The sequence below is a fragment of the Schistocerca cancellata genome, chromosome 4, assembly GCF_023864275.1.
Source record: "Schistocerca cancellata isolate TAMUIC-IGC-003103 chromosome 4, iqSchCanc2.1, whole genome shotgun sequence".
Taxonomy (NCBI): domain Eukaryota; kingdom Metazoa; phylum Arthropoda; class Insecta; order Orthoptera; family Acrididae; genus Schistocerca; species Schistocerca cancellata.
Genome location: NC_064629.1, coordinates 640,111,962 through 640,126,198, shown reverse-complemented (window position 1 = coordinate 640,126,198; position 14,237 = coordinate 640,111,962).

Genomic DNA, 14,237 nt, shown 5'->3' with positions numbered 1-14,237 from the left:
ACGATATAAGAAACTGATATTGATCAAGTCTTGTTCAATCTTGAACCGTTATAAGGTGATACGAAGACTTGGAGCAAAAAGGGTTGTAAAATACAGGTTGTACACAGAGAGTTGTTTCTTTATTTTGTGGTTTAGAACAACTAGTTTTAGTACGCATAAAAGACTTAAAACAAATTATTTCAGTATCACAATATTAATTAATTTCGTTGCTATTATGTTTTTGTATGGTCAGATGACGCTACAGGAAAAACTGAGCGAGGTGCCGTATGGTATGGACACTGAACTCGCATTTGGGAATAGCAGGATTCAGATACTTGTCCATTCATCTAGATATACCCGTCAGTCCAAAAAGTTCCGAGACTGGTTGAATGAAAAATAGATATACCACAAGATAATGATTTTCATGCTTCAGGTCTTCTACATAGTCTCTCCCGACCTGAATATGACGCATAGAACGTTCATACAACTGCGTGAGACTCTCACAACAGTCATTCTTTGGGATGTTGTTCAACTCGCGCTTCATAATGGCTTGACTCTCGTTCATATCAGACAAGCGTTGACACTTCACGTGAAATTCTACACAGTGTTGTTTTGAGGTAGACTGCTATTGATAACACCAAGTCTCGTCACCCCTTGATCATTTCTTTCCAGAAAAGAAACTGTTCGCGTTTTAAATTTCAATCAAGTAGCGGCAGGCGTAGACACGTCGTTGTTTTTGTTTGGGAGTCAAGGTGTGCGGCACAGATTTAACACACACTTTTCTGTTCTTCAAAACATTCTGGATAAAGTTTTGAACTCTTAATTTAGAGATGTTGTTCTACTGCGCTTTGTGACACAACAGCGCTGACGCACTGTGGTCGCACGTTCACTACGTAACACTGCCTGCTCACAACTGAGCGAGCAAACACACTTCTGTTGTTTACAGTTGTTAGTTCAAGCTGCCACCGTAGTTACCGCGCTGACGTCGCTCATACTCCGACAGACGGTGTAGGTTTCTCGTGGGTTCCCTAAATCGCTTACGGCGAATGCTACGATATTTTCTTTGAAAGAGTCAAGGCCGATTTCCTTCGCCATCCTTGTCCTATCTGAGCTAGTGCTAGGTCTCTAACGAGCACTTCGTCTATACCATAATTCTACTCCTTTTTTTCTCCGCCGGCCGCGGTGGCCGTGCGGTTCTGGCGCTGCAGTCCGGAACCGCGGGACTGCTACGGTCGCAGGTTCGAATCCTGCCTCGGGCATGGGTGTGTGTGATGTCCTTAGGTTAGTTAGGTTTAAGTAGTTCTAAGTTCTAGGGGACTTATGACCTAAGATGTTGAGTCCCGTAGTGCTCAGAGCCAGTTTTTTTCCTTCGCTGTAAGAAAAAAAGAAAACTTTATTACATAAGAGTGGCATTAGGGTACTGTAGTTCATTCAGAAATATCTCATACTTGTAAGTTATCAGTCCGAGAAACGCCGTGCGGCCTGATGTTTAACGTGCTCGTCAAATCAGCCGGACAGGACAGATCTTGCGTGTTCGCGGAAGGGCAGCACGCTTCATGTCGGATCAATACGAGAATGTCACGGACACTCTGTATATTTCGAGATTGTGCTATGGCGCAGCACATTTCACGATTACCTGCGGGGCAAAATTTTATCAGTTTCGCGCAAGAGCCCACACACCTCAAGCTGCGATCGTTGTAATTTTCGTAAAAACATCTTAAACGCACGGTCATGGTAGTAACGTTAATACCATACTTACAATTTATCTTAAGCCTACACAACGATACGCCAGTGTTTCAGCCACAGATAACATTCTTCACTCCAATAAACCGCGACATGGTCTGGTCTATGTACTACGGACCGTATTAAACTTCTCGCAGCGGCTGGAGTGCTAGGATGAGTACAGAAAAACATTTAGCTTATTGTGGTCACAGAAATGGCAAACGCGAGTTCTCATTTGCTTATTTTACTCAACAGGCGCTTTAAAATAAAAATAACGTGAAACCCGAGGAAGGTCGAGCAGTGGTGAAAGTGGATAACCTGTATTTGAGAGGAATGGTGTTCCATTCCCTTTCAGGCCACCCCTATTTAGGATTTCCATAATCTCTTCAGGTGCACGCCAGGATGACACCTTTGAAAAAACCGCAACATATTGCCTTCCTCTCCCTAATTCAACTAAGTAACTGATTCATCTCCAATGATCATGCCGTCGGCGTACCGTTATTCTCCAGCTTCCTTATTTATGTGAAACTGCATCCGTTCGACAACAGGACGAGCTCCCGAAGAAAGTGTTAGTATGTAGAGAAATAATTCTTGACTGCACGTGATTACTGCATAGATTAGAGTCTATTGATATCAATGTTCGCTGAGTTGCCAGTAACTCTACGAGTCTCTCGAAACATAAGGCCGTGTCCGTGAGCTTCCGTCGGTGGCCACCTGACAAGCGCAAGCCAGCACAAAGCTTTGGTTGCCCACGACACACCTACTGCATTCAGAACACAGCACTGTGCAGGATGTGCATTTCTCATGTATTCACAGACTGTAAGTATGCGGGTTGCCAAGAAAATCACGCAACACATTTTTTTCTTCAACAATTCGTTATTGAACATAATGAGAATTACACAAGAAAGAATAGTGTTTTACCTACATATCCTATTTTTCCACGTAATCTCCCTTCCGTTCTACAGCCTTCCTCCAGCGCGAAACAAGGGCGTGTATACCCTGTCGGTACCAATCCCTGTCCTGGCGGCAGAGCCAGTGTTTCTCTATGTAAACTGTCCTCGTGAATGACATCAGCTCGCTCAACATGTCAGGTGTGACAGCTGCGGATGGTCTCCCCGACCGCTGCAAATCGTGCAGCTTCGCCAAACCGCCCTCTGATGACCTCACCATCCTCGACCAGCGACTGACTGTATTTCTGTCGACACAGATGCTCCATAGACTTTACACAAGCGTTCGTGAATATTCCCCACAGTTGCTTTCTCTGCAGTGAGAAATTCAATGACGACACGTTGCTTGTAACGTACATCACCTAGAGACGCCATTTTGAAACTGTCCTGCAGCTACGCTCTGTCGGAAGTGACGGAAACTTATCGCGCCCACTCAGGACACTTCAGCTAATACACCACTGGCCATTAAAATTGCTACACCAAGAAGAAATGCAGATGATAAATGGGTATTCATTGGACAAATATATTATACTAGAACTGACATGTGATTACATTTTCACGCAATTTGGGTGCATAGATCCTGAGAAATCAGTACCCAGAACAACCATCTCTGGCCGTAATAACGGCCTTCATACGCCTGGGCATTGAGTAAAACAGAGCTTGGATGGCGTGTACAGGTACAGCTGCCCATGCAGCTTCAACACGATACCACAGTTCATCAAGAGTAGTGACTGGCGCATTGTGACGAGCCAGTTGCTCGGTCGCCATTGACGAGACGTTTTCAATTGGTGAGAGATCTGGAGACTGTGCTGGCCAGGGCAGCAGTCGAACATTTTCTGTATCCAGAAGGCCCGTACAGGACCTGAAACATGCGGTCGTGCATTATCCTGCCGAAATTTAGGGCTTCGCAGGGATCGAATGAAGGGTAGAGCCACGGGTCGTAACACATCTGAAATGTAACGTCCACTGTTCAAAGTGCCGTCAGTGCGAACAAGAAGTGACTGAGACATGTAACCAATGGCACCCCATACCATCACGCCGGGTGATACGCCAGTATGGCGATGACGAATACACGCTTCCAACGTGCGTTCACCGCGATGTCGCCAGACACGGATGCGACCATCATGATAGTGTAAACAGAACCTGGATTCATCCGAAAAAATGACGTTTTGCCATTCGTGCTCCCAGGTTCGTCATTGAGTACACCATCGCAGGCGCTCCTGTCTGTGATGCAGCGTCAAGGGTAACCGCAGCCATGGTCTCCGAGCTGATAGTCCATGCTGCTGCAAACGTCGTCGAACTGTTCGTGCAGATGGTTGTTATCTTGCAAACGTCCCCATCTGTTGACTCAGGGATCGAGACGTGGCTGCAACATCCATTACAACCATGCGGATAAGATGCCTGTCATCTCGACTGCTAGTGATACGAGGCCGTTGGGATCCAGCACGGCGTTCCGTATTACCCTCCTGAACCCACCGATTCCATATTCTGCTAACAGTCATTGGATCTCGACCAACGCGAGCAGCAATGTCGCGATACGATAAACCGCAATCGCGATAGGCTACAATCCGACCTTTATCAAAGTCGGAAACGTGATGGTACGCATTTCTCCTCCTTACACGAGGCATCACAACAACGTTTCACCAGGCAACGTCGGTCAACTGCTGTTTGTGTATGAGAAATCGGTTGGAAACTTTCGTCATGTCAGCACGTTGTAGGTGTCGCCACCGGCGCCAGCCTTGTGTGAGTGCTCTGAAAAGCTAATCATTTACATATCACAGCACCTTCTTCCTGTCGCTTAAATTTCGCGTCTGTAGCACGTTATCTTCAAGGTGTAGCAATTTTAATGGCCAGTAGTGTACATACGTAACGTTCCGTATTTGTAGCATTGTTTTCGACTGAGAAAAAAAATGCGGTGCATTACTGTCTGGGCAACTCCCGTAGATACGACTAAAGTGTCCTGCCTACCGCCAGTCGTGACAAGGGGCAGATAAATTTAGTATAAATGGAAGGAGGCGAGCCAGGCGGTTTTTAGCCTTCCAGTGTTTGCCAGTGCACTGATAGAGCTATGAAACACGTACATTACACATACGCCTAGAGATATGGGGCTTGAAAAGCAATGTACACAGCTGGAAAAAAATATTAGGAAAGACGACGTCGATTTTGATCCAATGATGGCATATGCCACCTGGGGGGGATTGCAGATGTACTTATAATGTTTTCAAAGTCGTGCGCAAACAGATGGCGTAATTAAATAGCTACCAGTGCGTCATTTGTGTCTATCCTTTAATAGGGAATCCTCACAGCCACAAGGCTCAGTGTGGTGCAAATGAGTGATTCAAATGGTTCAAATGGCTCTGAGCACTATGGGGCTTAACATCTGAGGTCATCAATCCCCTAGAACTTTGAACTACTTAAACCTAACTGACCTAAGGACATCACACACATCCATGCCCGAGGCAGGATTCGAACCTGCGACCGTGGCGGTCGCGCGGTTCCAGACTGAAGCGCCTAGAACCGCTCGGCCACACCGGCCGGCTGCAAATGTGTTAACAAGTAGGCAACCATTACACAGAGACGCACTAGTGCTGTCTACAATCAACTGAGTGACTTCGAAAGGGGCATAATGTGGCCTTCCGAGTCGCGGGATGGTCCTTTCGGAGAACTGCCACACTAGTTGTACGTGCTGCGTCAGTTGTGCAACGATGCTCGTATGAGTGGTCAAAGTGAACATCCTCACAGTTCACGCAGCGCAGACGCTCGCCAGGATCGTCGTGTTGTAAGGGCAGCAGTGGCAGATCTACAGACACCACAGCACAAATAAAAGGGCTTGTAAGGCCAAACGTTTCAACACGAACCGTAGCGAAACGGTTATAAGGAGTGGGACTCCGAGAAAGCACACCTCTAGCCCGTCTTCCACTCACACCAAAGCATCAGCGTGCACGGCTCGACTGGTACCGTCAGAGGATCACTTGGAAGATGGAATAGGGCAGCGTGGGCTTCAGCGATGAAAGGAGATTCTGCCTGCACGTTAGAGATGGTCGTTTGGATGTACGACGTAGAACTGTCTAGTAGAGTGCCTTCGTCCAAAACACACTGGCCCCATCTTAGGCCTTATGGCCCGAGGTGCGATATGATACAACTCTCGTTAACCTTTGGTGTTGCTAGAGGGGACGTTAACCAGCGCTCAGTATGTGCAAAATGTTGTTTGACCCCTTCTTTTGCCATTCTTCCATCAGGAATATAACGTGTTGTTCCAACATGGTAATGCTCGCCCATACATTGGCTGGGAAACTCGACGTTTTCTGCAAGACGTGCAGCAACTTTCCTGACCATATGCACTGTTGCAACAATAAATTTTGAGTGAATTGGAAACCTCTGAAAGAGTGTATTAGTTATTCCAGCAGTGTAGATAAAAAAAGACGTTGGTAAGTTGCTGTTCATGAACACGAAAACACACGTGACGAAGCCTCAAAAAGTTTAGACGTTTTAAGAATTTATTTAGAATTGAATTATGGCTCACTACTGCAGATCTTCGACTACGACAGCAGCAGTGAGAATGCTCTTTTTCGTATTTCGGTCTTTGCGTGTATTACTTCCTGTGTTCCACAACTCCTGACGAAGATATACGCATCACATTTACGAAATTCGTACCGGTTGGTTCCAATTAAGATGCAGATACTTGCGGAGGTCCAGCGTAGGCTGTAATTATTGTATGGTGGTGAAATTTGGAAGATATTCTAATGAGTTAATGCGAAACGATTTACACTGAAAAATAGTTCTGATTTTGGCCACCAGGTGCAGATCTGGCGCTGTGAACGCAATAAAGACGTATATAAATGTTTCCATATATCTTACGTTAGGAATGGGACGTCGGTAGAAAAGGTCAAACAAGTTGGAAAGGCGTAATGTTGTATTTATAATTAGCCACCGCTCACGCAATTTGTTCAGTATGAATACCGGAGACGTCGGCAGCGCCAGATTCGCACATGGTGGCCAAAATTTGAACTAATTTTTTTCCCAGCGTAAATGGGGTCCGCATTAAGGAGTTAGCGTCTCCACCAAATTTTGGTACCATACAATGATTACAGTGCGCACTGGACAGTCGTGACTAGCTGCACTTTAATTTTAACAACCTGGTAGTTTTTTTTGTGGTTTTAGGGCGCAAAACTTCTATGGTCATTAGCGCCCAATCCTGGTAGTTGTCACGTTTGCCCACTTCTACATTCCTGTAAACAAAAAAAAAATAAAGTACGTCTATATATGTGGGCCATCTTCAGAGTTGAAACGAAATAATATTGTTTCTTTGCTCAAATTACATGGCTTGGCACTGTAGCGCCATCGGCATGAGAAAGAGGGAGCAAAGTTGAGAGAAAGGGAAGCATTTACAGACAGGCTCAGAGATAGATACATTGTCCGACATGACGAAATAGTCTCCACGCTTCGTGGACAACATCTCGGCATACGTCGATAACTTCCTGCAGTATCCTGATACATCAAATATGGTTCAAATGGCTCTGAGCACTATGGGACTTTATACCTGTGGTCATCAGTCCCCTAGAACTTAGAACTACTTAAACCTAACTAACCTAAGGACATCACACACATCCATGCCCGAGGCAGGATTCGAACCTGCGACCGTAGCAGCCGCGCGGTTCCGGACTGAGCGCCTAGAACCGCTAGACCACCGCGGCCGGCTATCCTGATACATCAACAATATTGCCCGCTAATGCGGTCAAATTGCAGCTACACTATTGTTGAGATACATTGTCGCAAAACATAGCCATTGTAAACGCACCTTATCCGAGTGACATCAGAGTGGCCACTAACTCGCCGAGCCAAATAAAGACGAGGCGTCTGCAAGACTCTCTGCAGTGCAGTCTACCGGTACCGCATGAAGCTCTGCATACCGCGCCATTGAATCGCCACAGTTTACCAACTCTGCCCCTTTCTTGTCTACATTTGCTTCTGATTCATGGTTCCCCTGATCCTGCCATACGGCGGCTTTAGTTTCACCGTGATATCCAATTCGCTTCTTTAACCATGCTGTACATTCATTCGCAAGCGAGACTACCGTTTGTGTGAAAAATGTGTAACCTCGAAGTATCGCTATTCCGTATAATGATTTCAAACTTTGCTTATTGCCATTGTGACTGGTACTAAATGGTTATTTTTCCATCAAGTATCAACAATTTTTTAATACGCGAAAACAGCAGCTGACATTGCATCAGCAACAACAGCGGGTAAGTAACCGATATTACCAGTAACGATGCCACGAGCATCTCCTATAACAATAACAAAAGCAGCAACTGATAATACAACGGCATTGGATGACTGAGCTTCAAAGGACATCAGCAACACGTCAGACTGAGTTTATAGGTTCTGAAGAAGCAGACGAAACCTACAGCATTTGCGTCTTTTCCTTCTCAGTTGCAGTATATCACAAAACCTTAGTGTCGAAGGGCCGTTCTATTTTCTTCTAGTAAAGGTTTACCGACTAGTGCAAAAATTGCATTCATTAGCTGGCATTAGCTGGAAATTTATGATTTGCGTACTAAGCATTACAGCCAGCAAATTCTCATGTCACTCACACAACTGAAGTTCCATCAAAGCAGTAAAAAATGGTTCAAATGGCTCTGAGCACTATGGGACTTAACATCTGTGGTCATCAGTCCCCTAGAACTTAGAACTACTTAAACCTAACTAACCTAAGGACATCACACACATCCATGCCCGAGGCAGGATTCGAACCTGCGACCGTAGCAGTCGCGCGATTCCGGACTGAGCGCCTAGAACCGCTAGACCACCGCGGCCGGCTCAAAGCAGTAAATTGGTCAATCCAATCATATGCAGTTTCCGCCGCTGACTTGCAGTGTCTGTCTAGACAGTGTAACTTTGTCACGCAGAACTACGTAGATTTCCTTATTTGAGTGGTAATTGATCGCTTATCTCCCGACAGGGAAATGAGAGCTAAGACAGTGGGAACTTAGGATCCTTCACTTTGTGAGATTTTCCAAATAACTCATACTGTTGAAGTACCTTCTGCAGCACAGCGAGCATTCTATAATGATGTTAACATTGCTAGCAGTTCCAATAGTCGATGTCACAGGCAATAGTCAACTGATGACGAGTAAGAACAATAAGAAACAGATATCAGATTACCTGACAGATCCACAATAAAATTTCATCTTCAGTGCTGATAGTGTTGAGCATCAGTGGACAAAGTTCAGGAGCATTGTACAATACGGTTGAGGCAGCTATGTGCCGAACAGGTTTGTGAGGGACGGAAAAGATCCACCATGATTGAACTACCGCATTGGAAAGCTACGGTAGTCGGAAAGCTACTACGAAAACAAAGAGAACTTCACTACAAATTTAAACGCAGCCAAAGGCTCAAAGACAAACAAAAACCAAACGATGCTGAAATTAGCGTAAGGACGGCCATGCGCTAAGTATTCAATGAACTCGAAAGTAAAAGTCTATCTACCGACTTGACAGAAAATCCTAGGAAATTGTCGTGTTATGTTAAAGAAGTAAACGGATCGAAGCCACATGTCCAGACACTCTGTTACCATAATGGCACTGAACGGAGGCTGACACAGGAAAGCTCCAAGTTCTAAACTTCTTTTTCCAAAACTGTTTCACATAGGAAGATAGCACTGTAGTTTCTCCTTTAAATGATCGCACGAATGAAAAAATGAGAGAAATTGAAATAAGTGACTGGGATAGAAAGGAGACTGAAATCGCTCAACAGGAAAAAGTCCATTAGGCCTGATGGGATAATAATTCTAGTCTACATAGAGGAGCGAAAGAATTGCTCCTCTTTAAGCAGAAATGTACAGTAGTTCTGTGGAGGGGCGAAGGGTTCCTAATGATTGGTACAAAGCACAGGTCATTCCCTTTTTCAAGAAGGTTCGTGGAACACACCTACAGAACTGTAGGCCCGTATCTCTGACGTTGATCTGTTGGAGAATTTTGGAACATGTTTCATGCTCCTATATTATGACCTTCCTGAAGACTGAAAATCTCCTCTGCAGGAATCAACATGGATTTCGAAAACAACGATCGTGTGAAATTCAGCTCTCTCTGTTCGTCCACGAGACCCAAAAACCCGTAAATAAAGACGGTCAGGTAGCTGCCGTGTGCCTTGACTTCCGGAGGGCGTTCGATAGTGTCGCGCTGCCTCCAGTGAGCAAAATACGAGCCTACGGAGTATCAAACCAACTGTGTGATTTGATTGAAGAGTTTCTGGCAAACAGAAAACAGTATGTCATTTTAAAGGGAGAGAAATCCTCAGATGTAAAAGCAACTTCGATCATACCCCAAGGGACTGTTATAGGGCCATTACTTTTCAAAATAAATGACCTAGTAGATAACTTCGGAAGTTCAATGATGCTTTTCGCGAATGATGCTGTTGTCCACAGGGAAGTCACGACACTAGAAAATTGTAGCGTAATGCAAGAAGGCCAGCAGAGGACCGACGCTTAGAACAGGGAGTGGAAATTGACCGTTATCGTACATAGATGTAACGTATTGCGAATACGTAGGCGGAAAGATCCGTTATTGTATGGTTACACGATTGCAGAAAAATCAGTGGAAGCAGTTACTTCCATACAACATCTAGGAGTACAAGTGGAACAACCACATAAAATTAACCGTAGGTAAGGCAAATGCCAGAGTGAGATTTGTTGGAAGAACCCTTAGGAAATGTAGCTTATCAACAAAGAAGGTAGATTGCAAAACACTCGTCCGCCATTACTTGAATATTTCTCATCAAATTGGGATGCGTACCAGATACACTATGTGATCAAAAGTATCCGGACACCTGGCTGAAAATGGCTCACAGGTTCGTGGCGCCCTCCATCGGTAATGCTGGAATTCAGTATAGTGTTGGCCCACCCTTAGCCTTGATGACAGCTTCCACTCTCGCAGGTATACGTTCAATCAGGTGCTGGAGGGTTTCTTGAGGAACGACAGCTATTCTTCACGGAGTACTGCACTGAGGTGAGGTATCGAAGTTGCTCGGTGAGGCCCGGCACTAAGTCGGCGTTCCAAAACATCCCAAAGGTGTTCTATAGGATTCACGCCAGGACTTTGTGCAGGTATATCCATTACAGGGATGTTATTGTGTAACCACTCCGCCACAGGCCGTGCATTATGAACAAGTGCTCGATCGTGTTGAAAGATGCAGTCGCCATTCCCGAATTGCTCATCAACATTGGGAAGCGAGAAGGTGCTTAGAACATCAGGCCTTGGCTGAGATAGTGCCACGCAAAACAACAAGGGGAGCAAGCCTCCTCCATGAGAAACACGACCACACCATAACGTGGGCCTTCGAATTTTATTGTTGGCACTACACACGCTGGCAGATGACGTTCACTGGGCATTCGCCATACCCACACCCTGCCATCGGATCGCCACATTATATACCGTGATTCGTCACTCAAAAAAAAAAAATGGTTCAAATGGCTCTGAGCACTATGGGACTCAACATCTTAGGTCATAAGTCCCCTAGAACTTAGAACTACTTAAACCTAACTAACCTAAGGACATCACACACACCCATGCCCGAGGCAGGATTGGAACCTGCGACCGCAGCAGTCCCGCGGTTCCGGACTGCAGCGCCAGAACCGCACGGCCACCGCGGCCAGCTTCGTCACTCCACACAACGTTTTTCCACTGTTCAATCGTCCAATGTTTACGCTCCTAACACGAAGCAAGGCATCATTTCGCATTTACCGACGTGATGTGTGGTTTATGAGAAGCCGTTCGCCCATGAAATCCAAGTTTTCTCACCTCCCGCCTATCTTTCATAGTACTTGTAGTGGATCCTGATGCAGTTTGGAATTCCAGTGTGATGGTCTGGTTGGATGTCTGCCTATTACACATTAAGACCCTTTTCAACTGACCGAGCGAGGTGGCGCAATGGTTAGCACACTGGACTCGCATTCGGGAGGACGACGGTTCAATTCCGCGTCCGGCCAACATGATTTAGGTTTTCCGTAATTCCCCTAAATCGATCGAGGCAAATGCCGGGATGGTTCCTTTGAAAGGGCACGGCCGACTTCCGTCCCCGTCCTTCCCTAATCCGATGAGACCGATGACCTCGCTGCTTGGTCTCTTCCTCCAAACAACCCAACCCCAAGCTCTTCAACTGTCGGCGGTCTCTGTCAGTCAACAGACGAGGTCGGCCTGTATGCTTTTGTGCTGTACGCGTCCCTTCACGTTTCCACTTCACTATCACATCGAAAACAGTGGACCTGGGGACGTTTAGGAGTGTGGAAATCTCGTGTACAGACGTATGACACAAGTGACACCCAATCACCTGACCACGTTCGAAGTCCGTGAGTTCCATGGAGCGCCCCATTCTGCTCTCTCACGATGTCTAATGACTACTGAAGTCGCTGATATGGAGTACCTGGCAGTAGGTGGCAGCACAAGGCACCCAATATGAAAAACTTATGTTTTTGGGGGTGTCTGGATATTTTTGATCACATAGTGTAGGTTCAGGGTTGAGGATGGCATTAAGGTAAGTTAAATTTTGTGTCGGTAGTATCCTTAATGACCCTTCTGGCCAATATAAACGTACTGCACATCAATGTCACGACAGTCATATCAGTGAGTGTAGCTAGAAGGCGAAAATCTTTCCGACTATCTCACAAGCCGAACTGTTAATGATAACACAACTTTCATGCAACTCTAATTTTCTAACCCCCCTCAGGTTTCCCTTTTACACAACAATTTGTCAACACAGTTTCTGGAGAGAAGAGAGAGTACAACCAATGCATCCCTGCCTTTTGAAAGTAAGACCATGTGGGCAAGATTTCCTTTTTTCGCAACCAGTCTGAATCGCTTTCCCCAAAAACATACTCGCCTCACAAGTCTGCAACTCTGCATATCTGTTTATATCGGTCTGTCTGGACAGACAATATTACTCCCGTAAGTGCATATCTCCAAATCCGCTAACGACATAATTATGTGAGCATCTTTATTATCTGAAATCAAAAATACCTCCTGTGTCCCTATAAGTATCCGTTTCCCTGTTACCCACGATGTCCCCACGTACTTGCCACCTGAGGAAAGGAACCGTCCATCAGCCCCTCAGATCTTTCAAAGCGTGTAATTAACGACAACTAGGAAACAAGAAACACCGGCAAAAGAAACCTGGTTATCACGTGCTTATGTGGTACAGCACACTGTAACTATCACACCAAAATTATCATTTCTGTTCGAATGCGGATCGAAAAACGCTCTAAAATTACTCCATTCCTCTTTGAATGTAAGCCGAAATGACACTAAAATTACGCCATTTCTTTTCGAATGCATGATGGTACGCAAATAAAATGGACGAAAACATACACTCCTGGAAATTGAAATAAGAACACCGTGAATTCATTGTCCCAGGAAGGGGAAACTTTATTGACACATTCCTGGGGTCAGATACATCACATGATCACACTGACAGAACCACAGGCACATAGACACAGGCAACAGAGCATGCACAATGTCGGCACTAGTACAGTGTATATCCACCTTTCGCAGCAATGCAGGCTGCTATTCTCCCATGGAGACGATCGTAGAGATGCTGGATGTAGTCCTGTGGAACGGCTTGCCATGCCATTTCCACCTGGCGCCTCAGTTGGACCAGCGTTCGTGCTGGACGTGCAGACCGCGTGAGACGACGCTTCATCCAGTCCCAAACATGCTCAATGGGGGACAGATCCGGAGATCTTGCTGGCCAGGGTAGTTGACTTACACCTTCTAGAGCACGTTGGGTGGCACGGGATACATGCGGACGTGCATTGTCCTGTTGGAACAGCAAGTTCCCTTGCCGGTCTAGGAATGGTAGAACGATGGGTTCGATGGCGGTTTGGATGTACCGTGCACTATTCAGTGTCCCCTCGACGATCACCAGTGGTGTACGGCCAGTGTAGGAGATCGCTCCCCACACCATGATGCCGGGTGTTGGCCCTGTGTGCCTCGGTCGTATGCAGTCCTGATTGTGGCGCTCACCTGCACGGCGCCAAACACGCATACGACCATCATTGGCACCAAGGCAGAAGCGACTCTCATCGCTGAAGACGACACGTCTCCATTCGTCCCTCCATTCACGCCTGTCGCGACACCACTGGAGGCGGGCTGCACGATGTTGGGGCGTGAGCGGAAGGCGGCCTAACGGTGTGCGGGACCGTAGCCCAGCTTCATGGAGACGGTTGCGAATGGTCCTCGCCGATACCCCAGGAGCAACAGTGTCCCTAATTTGCTGGGAAGTGGCGGTGCGGTCCCCTACGGCACTGCGTAGGATCCTACGGTCTTGGCGTGCATCCGTGCGTCGCTGCGGTCCGGTCCCAGGTCGACGGGCACGTGCACCTTCCGCCGACCACTGGCGACAACATCGATGTACTGTGGAGACCTCACGCCCCACGTGTTGAGCAATTCGGCGGTACGTCCACCCGGCCTCCCGCATGCCCACTATACGCCCTCGCTCAAAGTCCGTCAACTGCACATACGGTTCATGTCCACGCTGTCGCGGCATGCTACCAGTGTTAAAGACTGCGATGAAGCTCTGTATGCCACGGCAAACTGGCT